At 36.4% G+C, this 10142-nt stretch overlaps 1 pseudogene; it reads left to right on the forward strand.

The window, feature by feature from the left end:
- Nucleotides 1-271: 271 nt before the first annotated feature.
- LOC144252988 (induced myeloid leukemia cell differentiation protein Mcl-1-like) lies at nt 272-1497 on the forward strand (annotated as a pseudogene).
- Nucleotides 1498-10142: the final 8645 nt, after the last annotated feature.

Consider the following 10142-nt stretch of genomic DNA (forward strand, 5'->3'; position numbering starts at 1 on the left):
AACTAGTGTCCCCCATTTTGTAATTTATGGAGAAAGTTTTCGCATAAAATTTGTTGCTTAAAATGAGACAATAGGCAAAATGGTGAAATTTCTCAATAGAATGCTAATAGCTCTCCAGAATTCATTATTTACGTGAGAATATATTCACATAGTATTATGTATCTCAGCCTCTTATCACATCTAGTTAAAAATAAATTGTAGACTACTTACTTCTACCTCCTTCGAGTGAGCAGTCCAAGCCTCCATAGTCTCACAGTGGAGGCGGCTTGGGATGTTCGGCTTTAAGAGGAACAAGGTCATTGGACTAAACCTCTATTGCAGGGGCGCGGGGCTGGGGGCCAGGGGTGGCGCCACCCCGCCAGGAGCACAGCTATCAGCAGCCGAGAAGGGGGCATAGGCCCAGCAAGAGGCAGGGGGAGGGGAAGCCGGCGCGCTCTCTGGCAGAAGCGCCAACGCTAGCTCTCCAGCCGCGCAGGCGCAGGACGCTGCCCTCGACGCCGCTGCCGGAGGAGGAGGAGGGGGAGGAGGAGGAGGGGGAGGAGGAGGAGGGGGAGGAGGAGGAGGGGGAGGAGGAGGAGGGGGAGGGGGAGGGGGAGGAGGAGGAGGGGGAGGGGGAGGGGGAGGAGGAGGAGGAGGAGGGGGAGGAGGAGGAGGAGGAGGGGGAGGAGGAGGAGGGGGAGGGGAGGGGGAGGAGGGGGAGGGGGAGGAGGGGGAGGAGGAGGAGGAGGAGGGGGAGGAGGAGGAGGAGGAGGAGGGGGAGGGGGAGGAGGAGGAGGAGGAGGAGGAGGAGGAGGAGGAGGAGGAGGAGGACTGGCGGCGACCAGCGGGTCGGTGGCCGCCAGCAGGAAGGCACTGGAGACCCTGCGGCGGATCAAGCGAAGGAGTGCAGCGCAACCACGAGACAGCCTTCCAAGGTAAGGCGGCGCCGGGCGGACCTAAGGGCCTTGCGGGGCCGCCGGACGGGTGCTTTTGGAAGTGCAGTGCTGTCCAGAGACGCGGAAGGGGGGGATGGCAATAGAGTGTGGCCGCCCCAGCTCGGTAGCGCCTGTGTAGAGCGACCTCCCGCGTGGGCAGGCAACCTCTGCCCGGCCCAGACAAAGGGGCCACGAGGGCGTGCGTGCTTTTCTCCCCAGGCATGTTTCGGAAGCTGGACATCAAAAACGAGGATGATGTCAAAAGTCTGTCTCGCGTGATTGTCCTTGTTTTCAGTGACAGAGTAACAAACTGGGGCAGGATTGTGACTCTCATTTCTTTTGGTGCCTTTGTGGCCAAACACTTGAAGAGCATAAACCAAGAATGCTGCATTGAACCCTTAGCAGAAAGTATCACAGACATGCTCCTAAGGACAAAATGGGACTAGCTTGTCAAACAAAGAGGCTGGGATGGGTTTGTGGAGTCCTTCCACATAAAGGACCTATAAGGCGGCACCAGAAATGTGCTGCTAGCTTTTGCAAGTGTTGCTCAGTAGGAGCTGGTTTGGTGTATCTAATAAGATAGCCTTGTAAGTACAATAGTTGACTGTTTACCAACTCCAGACACCAAAATTTCTGTGAGATCAAATGTATTTATGAAGTTGGACTTCAAGCTGCCCAGACTGTAACCTCCAAGAGCGTCACTCTAGCAACCTAGCCAGAAAGCAAGTGGCAAGAGGATTATGTCTAAGAAGAATAAATACATGGGAAAAGTAATCCCCCTTGAAGATTTCACTGTATGAAAGAAGCAAAGTTCACTTTCAGCACCAAGCAAACTGGGAGGCCACAGAGGGGGAATGTTAGATTTAGTCGAAAAACTTAATTTCCTTGTCTAGAACCAGAAGAGTGGTCAGTAGCCAGGCTAGTCATAAAATTCATTAAATATGCCCTCCAAATTCATTAATTTCCCATAGTGTGAAAAGAGAAGCACTAAGATGCCAGTGATCTGTAAAGAATAACTTAAGCTACAAGTAATTGAGCTATGACTAGAAGCCTCATTACTATGCACCAGTGAAGGGAAGCTTTTCCTCTGTGATTAGCTTCCCAGGGTATATTTTCTTGAATAGAAGACCCAAGTGTTCAGGACTTTTATGCCTGTTCTACTTTGGCTTGATTTGAATGAGTCTCATTAGCATAGTAATGGCCATGAATAATTGAGTTAAGGCTCATTTAGTTACACATGTGGAATATTCTCATTTTTAGGACAGAAACAGCTTGTAAATGTATTTGTCTGTAAAAATGTGTGTATTTTTACAGAGAAAATATTTCTGTGAACACAAAGGGAGAAAAGTCTTGAATTTAAATTTTGAAAATTGTAACTTCTGTAGTTAGGAATCTATTTCTTCTTACAGCTTTTCTATTCTAAACTTTCTCCAGGTCAGTTCTAGAGTATATACAGAACCAGTTTGTAGTTGTATGCAACCTGGTTGTAGTGGGACAAATCTGATTTATAACTATGTAGGCTTTAATTTTCCAATCTGGTATTGGTAAGTATTCCTTAGATAGGTTTTTCTTTGAAAACCTGGGATTGAGAAGTTGTGGAATGAAAATTAATCCTTTCACTTGGTTATGTATGGGTTTTCAATAATTGAGTCTAAGTGGAGTTTTGAGAGGTGGTTTTTAGGGGTGGGGGAGTAGGCTAGTGACTTAAAAATAATAGGATCTGATTAGGCAACTAATCATTTGAGTTCCTTACGTTTGACCTGATTTAACTGGTAAAATTTAAACTGAGTGAATGAGCTCATCTTTAAAGCTTTTACTGAAAGATTTTCAGCTGTTCCAAGTGGGACTTATTAGCATTGTTTATAAAAAGATAACATTAGGTGGATGAAAGACATTTGATTCCTTGTTTGCTTAATAAGTTGTAAAATGATGGGCTGGGGACGTGGCTCAAGGGGTAGAGCACTTGCCTGGCATGCGTGTGGCCCGGGTTCCATCCTCAGCACCACATACAAACAAAGATGTTGTATCCGCCCAAACATGAAAAACAGATATTAAAAATCAATCTCTCTCTCTCTCTCTCTCTCTCTCTCTCTCTCTCTCTCTCTCAAAAAAAAAAAAAGTTGTAAAATGATGGCTTGGAAAAGCAGGCTAGAGTCTAACTATGGTGCTATTATGAGGCTTGCTTGTTCAAACACAGGTTTAAGCCTCATACATCAATAAAAGAAATACTGATAAAAATAAAATAAATTGTAAAAAACAAAATTAAATCTCTAAACTTAATGGTATTGGGTAGCAGTTTTCATTAGTTAGCTTTCCCCTCCAAAGATTATGTTTATAATTAGTTAAAATTAACATTTGCAAAACTTCTGCACTCTCTTTTATTAATACTAGAAAATGTTGACTTTATGCATGAATAGGGAGCTGGTAAAACTAGTTTTGAGTTTTAATTACCTAGACACTTGGTAATTTCTCCCACTAACCAGAAGGTAGGCTTAGACTAATCACATCCAACATCTCTGAGCTTCTGTTTGCCCTGAGTATCTGATGAGGGCACTGAACCTAGTAATATTACAGATTGTTTCTTTCTGGCTGAAAGAGTTCTGGTTCCAAATTACTTTTCTTTCTAAGATCAATGCATAAGGCAAAAATTTCCAGAGCTTCTTTTTAAGTTCTCAAACAATGCTGGAGAGATGGGGTGACAAATTTAACTTTATAAAATTTTTAAAAAGAAAACAAACAAACAAAAAACCCCACAAAACCACACCCATCACTGAAGCAGAATAATCTCAAAAACAATTTAGTTGTGCCAAACAGAAGTTCGAGATAAAGTCTATAACTCTGAAGAGGAAAAATATGGTGGTTGATAAGGAAGGAAAAAACACACACTCATACCCCAAGTGATGCTATGAAATAAAAAAGAAACAATTATCCCATCAGATAGGACACTGCCCAAACCCCGGAGCTTTGTACAAGACAGGCAAAACTACTCCTTCCCACCAAAACCAAACTGATATTTTATGAACAAAATTACTAAAAAAAGCAGCAAAATAATGAAGTGTGTAACCTTGTCATGATGCTTCAATGGGACTAATTCAGGTGTGTTCAGTTTAAAAATAGACATCAATTCATCCTCGTATATAAATTTTCTGAAAGAATTTGCTTTTAAATACTGATGACACTTGATTTTTTCCCTTTTGAATTTTTATTATGTTTGCTCCAATAAAGCTTTAAATAAACCAAGAAAGTTCAAGAAGGAAATTATTTCCCCCATTTTACCATGTTTTTGTTTGGATTACCATTCACATTTGTCATAAGGCTAAGAAAGAGATCATGAAGAATAGAAATGACCTGCCAAGTTCCTGAATAGATACATAAATAATTTAACTTTATCAGCACCCTAGTTTTTCTAGTTCTTCCACATACCCCATGTGCCTCAGGCAGCCTCACATTACGAAGGTCCTGATGTCTCCACCTCTTTTCTGATCAGATGGTTTGGAGCAAGAGTCTCAGGTTTCCCCAGTGACTGAAATGTGCTTTTCCCCTCTCCACTTCAAATGGCCTAGACAGAAAAAGAAAGACGTAAAGATCATAACAATTGGGAATGTGATTAATATTTGTGGTTGCCAATTGTTACAGCTGTGATCACTTCAACAGTAGATGTGACATGGGCACAGTGCCATCTTTAATACAGGAATGTTGTTCATCATGGTGGAAAATGCATCCTTTAAATGGTGCACCCATTAAGTATCAGTGTTTCATATTTCAAGTTGCATAAAAATTATTTCAAGCAAGAAAACTTTCAAATCTATTAATAAGCATGTTATTAAAACAAATGGAGTTTAGAATATATACACTTGGAACATGAGTGATAAAAATAAATGACATATTTAAATTGTCTTAATGTTAAGATAACTCTAGATGGATTTTACTATCATCTGTATGTTATTTCCTAGCCTATTTCTATTTCTGTTTCTTGGGTAATTGCATTCAATTTTTCTTTGGGTTGATGTGAAGAGTCAGTGAGTTTCTATATAAAGCACTTAGAACACTGAGTGGCATAAAGAAAGCATTTGGTAAATGCAAACTATTAATTCTACTACTATAACCACTGCTGCTTTTAATTCAATTACTACTATTATAACCCTACTGTCTAGATAATTAAAACTCATATTATTTTTATTTTTTTTCTAAGTTTTGTTGTTATAATTTACAAATAAATATTTATACATTTATTGTACCCAATGTGATATTTTGATTATGTATACATTGTGAAATAATTACCATAATCAAAATAATTAATGTCTATCACCTCACATAATGTGCCCGTGCATGCCTGTATATGTAGTGAGAACACCTGGAATCTACTCTCTTATTAAATTTCCAGCATCTAATATAGCATTAATTATATTAACTATACTATATTAGAGCTCCAAAATTTATTCATCCTGCATAACTGAAACTCTTTGCCCTTTGACCAACATCTTCTTTTTTCCCCAACACCCAGGCCCTGCCAACCACCATTCTACTCTCTGTTTCTATGAGTTAAAAATTTTAGATTCCACATACAAGTTAGATCATACAGTACTTGTCTCTCTCTGCCTAGTTTAGTTCACTTAGCATAAGTCCTTCATCCATGGTGTTACAAATGACAAAAGTTCCTTCTTTTATATGACTAGATAAAAGTCCATTACATGTATACATATACACATACACATGTGGATCCATTGGTTGATTCCATACCTTTACTACTGTGAATAATACTACTGTTAACATGATACTTCAGCTATCTCTTCAACACACTGGTTTCATCACTTTTGGATAGGTAGGCAATAGTGAGATTGATTGATCATATGGTAGTTCTATTTGTAATTTTTTGAGGAATCCCATTCCTGTTTTCCATAATAACTGAACCACTTTGCATTCCCTCTAACAGTGTGCAACACTTCCCCATTCTCTATAGCTTCAACAACACTTATTTTTTGTCTTTGTATCACAGCCATTCTAATAGTTGTGAGGTTGAATCTTATTTTGGTTTGGGTTTATATTTCTATAATATATATGTACATACATATATATCATAGAAATATATATATATATATATATATATATACATACATATATATACTGGGGATTGAACATATGAGTACTTTGTCATGTTGCTTCATCCCCAGTCCTTTTTATTTTTTACTTTTTTATTATTTTTTAGGCGACATTTACTAAGTTGCTGAGGCTCTCACTAAGTTGCTGAGGATACCCTCAAACTTATAATCCTCCTATCTCAGCCTCTTGAGTCACTTGGGACTACAGGTGAGAATCATTGTGCCCAATCTCTGATAAAAACTTGATTAAGCATTTTTCACAGACCTCCTGGGCCATTCTGGGCCATTGGTAAATCCCCTTTGGAGAAATGTCTGTTCACATCCCTTTTCCAGTTTTTAATAGGGTAATTCACATTCTTCCTAGTAAATCATTTGAGTTCCTAATGTATTTCAGTTATAACTTATTATTAGATATATTGCTTGCAAATATTTTCTCCCATTCTGTTGATCATCTGTTTTCTCTGTTGATTGTTTTCTCAGCTGTACAGAAGATTTTTAGCTTAAGGTAATCTCATTTGCCTATTCTTACTTTTATTTACTGTGCTTTTCTGTCCATATCAAAATATCATTGTCCAGACCCATATCATGTGGCTTTCTCCTTATATTTTATTCCAGTAGTTTTCATTTGGGTGTATTATTTTAATTCATTATTCCATTTTGAGATGATTTTTATTTAGGGTGTGAGAGAATGGTCCAAATTCATTCTATGAACAGAGATATACAGTATGGCATCACCATTTGTTGAAGACACTGTCTTTTCTTCATTGAGTGTTTTTGGAAACTTTGTCAAAGACCAATTAACATTAAATACATGGATTTATTTCTGATCTTAACTTTCCATTCCATTGGTTTATGTGTTTTTTTTTTTTAATATACTAGTGCTACGTTATTTTGATTGCCATAGTACTGTAGTGTACTTTGAGTTACTTGGTGCCTCCAACTTAATTTTTCTTTGTTATGATTACTTTAGCTATTTGGGACTTTTATGGTTTTATAGAAATTTGGATTCTTTTTTCTGTTTCTTTGAAAAAATGTATTTGGCATTTTGATAGAAATTGCACTGAAGGCGCAAATCCCTTTTAGTAATATTCATTCTTCAAATTCATGAATCTTTCAAATTTCAATTAGTTATGAATCTAAGGTATTTTCAATTTTCAATTACTTCTTCAATTTATTGAATTATTGTCTTAGAGTTTTCAGTTTGTATATCTGTCATTTCTTTAGTTATACTGCATTCTATGTGTTTTCATTGATGATATGGTAAATTGTGTATGCTCTTACTACCTTTTTAGAACATTCATTATTATTGTACAGAAATAATGTGGTATTTGAATGTTGATAGTATCCTGAAACCTTGCTACATTTGCTTGTTACTTCTAAAAGTTTTCCTGTAGTCTTTATGGTGCCCTGTTATAATATCATGTCATCAATGAACAGAGACAATTTTATTCTTTCCTTTCAAATTTTATGATTTTTTTTCTTCTTAGGAATTAGGCAATAAGAGCCTAATTTCTCTGCCTATAATTCCAATATCATGTTGAATAGAAATGGTCAGAGTGGGCACTCTTGTCTTGTTCCTGTTATTAGAGATTTTTTTTTTAATTTTTTATCATTTGTTGTGATGCTAGTTGTGGGCATATCATACATAGCCTTCATTATGTTAAGGGACATTCCTTCTGTACCTCTTTTCTTGAGAGGGTTGTTATGAAAGGATGTTGAATTTTGTCAAAGACTTTTTTTCTGCATCTATTGGATGGTTATGATGTTTTTCCTTAATTCAGTCAATGCAGTTTATCACATTTATTCATTTGCTTATATTGAATAATCCTTATATACCAGGAAAAAATCACACTTAATCTTGGTATTTGATCTTTTTAAGCACTAAATTAATTGTTCTAGCATTTTATTGAGGATTTTTACATCTATGTTCATCTACATTGGCCTGTAATTTTCTAATCTTTTAAAGCCCTTGCCTAGTTTTGGTTTAAGGGTAATACTGGTATATAAAATGAGTTCAGAAGTGTTCCATCTTCTTTTATTTTTTATGGAAAAATTTGAGAAGAATTGTGTCAATTATTCTTTAATTTTTTTTTTAATTACCAATGAAGCCATTAGATACTGGGTTTTTTGTGGTTGAAGGATTTTGATTATTGATTCAATTTCACACCCATTAGTAATATGTTCAGATTTTTTATTCTTTAATATTCAACCTTCCATATGTCTCACACATAACATATATATGTAAATGTTAACCTTCTTGATAAATTGACTTATTGCCTGTTGCAGTTTTTTACCTTGAGTCTATTTCTTCTGGTGCAAGTAACTGCTACTATTTTCTTTTGGTTGGTCTTTTCACATTCCTTTGTTTCCAGCCAATATATGTTCTTAAAGCTACTGTAACTACAAAATGTTTTGTATAAGCATCATGATAACCATTGTATACCCACAAAAAAGCCTCTACTGATTTAGTAATGATAAATGGAAATTAAAGCATATCACTACAAAAACAAATATGAAGTAGTAAAAGATGTCAGCAAGACAAGTAGAATCAAACAAGGAACCATACAACAGAAAGAAAATTAATAATGACCCATAAATAATTATCCAATGAAAACACATAAGTTAACCAAATGGGGAAAAAGACCAGACTCAAATGTATTTTTCCTACAAGTAACTCACTATAGCTTTAAAAAACACATCCCCAGCCCTGAATTTTTTTGTGACGTATATACAGTGAATTGAACCCAAGAGATACATCCCCAGTCCTTTGTGTTTAATTATTTATTTTAATTTTAGGACAGAGTCTTACTAAGTTGCTGAGAGTCTTGCCAAATTGTTGAAGCTGGCCTCAAACTTTCTATCCTCCTACCTCAGCCTCCCAAGTCACTGGGGTTTCTAGCTCCAACTCTGCATATTTCATGTTTTTGATATCACGAGTTATACTTTTATATTGTGTGTTCATTAAAAATTAATTAAAATATACTATTTTTAATACCTTTATCTTTCATATTATAGTTAAAAGTGATTCATGCACAATCATAATTGTTTTAGAGTATTTCAAATTAGACTATATCTTAAATATTTCTTATGAATTTTCATGTTGTTCATATCCTTTTGCTTGAATTTTAAGAACTTCCTTTATAATTTTTAGTGCTAATAAACCCCTACAACTTTTGCTTGTTTTGGAAAGATTTTTTTTTAATCTCTCTTTCATTTCTGAAAGACAACTTTTCAGATAAAATAATCTTGTTTGGCAGTTTCCATCAATACTTTTAGTCTATCACCCCAGTCTGCAAGGCTTCTACTGAAAAGTCTGATGTCTATATAGAAGTTTCCTTGTATGTAAGAAGTTGTTTTCCCCTTGCTCTTTTCAAAATTCTTCTTGACTTTGATTTTGTGACAATTTTATTATAATGTATATTGGTCCAGATTTCTTTAATACTTTAGTTAAGATGCTTTGGGCTATATATATCTAGATATTTATTTCCCTCTCCATTATTTTCTGTCATTATTTCTTTAATTGAGCTTTATATCTTATTCTTTCTCTCTGCTCCTTTTGAATTCTCTTAATGTTTGTGTTGTTTCACTTGATGGTATTACATCATCCACGTAAGGTTTTTTCATCCCTTTTCATTCTTTTTTTCCACCTTTTTCTGACTGTGTATTTCAAATGACCTGAAACTCTCTGTGAAGTCTTTAGTTCAGTCATTGCTCTTCATCTTCAGATTTGTTTGCTTCTTTTTTTATGCTTCCCATGCCTCCATCAGATAACTAATTTTGTACACATTTTCCTGATACAATTTAGTTATCTCTGTGTATTCTCTCAAAGCTCCCTAATTTGAACTAACTGGATTAATTTGAATTCTTTTTCAGGAAATTCATAAATTTCAATTTCTTTAGAGTCAATACCTGGTGCTTTTTTTTGTTCTTCTGTGTCATATTGTCTTTATTATTCAGAATCCTTGTGCCCTTGTTTTGTGTCCGTGTATTTGAAAAGGTCAGTACCTCTTCCAGTTTTTGAAGACTGGATTTAGCAAGAGAAGTACTTTGCTAACAGCTACATTCAGAGAGTTTAGGTCGGACAACTAAACCAGTGGACAGGTCGCCTTGCTGCTGAAGTGTTCTGGCT

The sequence above is a fragment of the Urocitellus parryii genome, unplaced genomic scaffold (assembly GCF_045843805.1).
Source record: "Urocitellus parryii isolate mUroPar1 unplaced genomic scaffold, mUroPar1.hap1 Scaffold_79, whole genome shotgun sequence".
Lineage (NCBI taxonomy): Eukaryota > Metazoa > Chordata > Mammalia > Rodentia > Sciuridae > Urocitellus > Urocitellus parryii.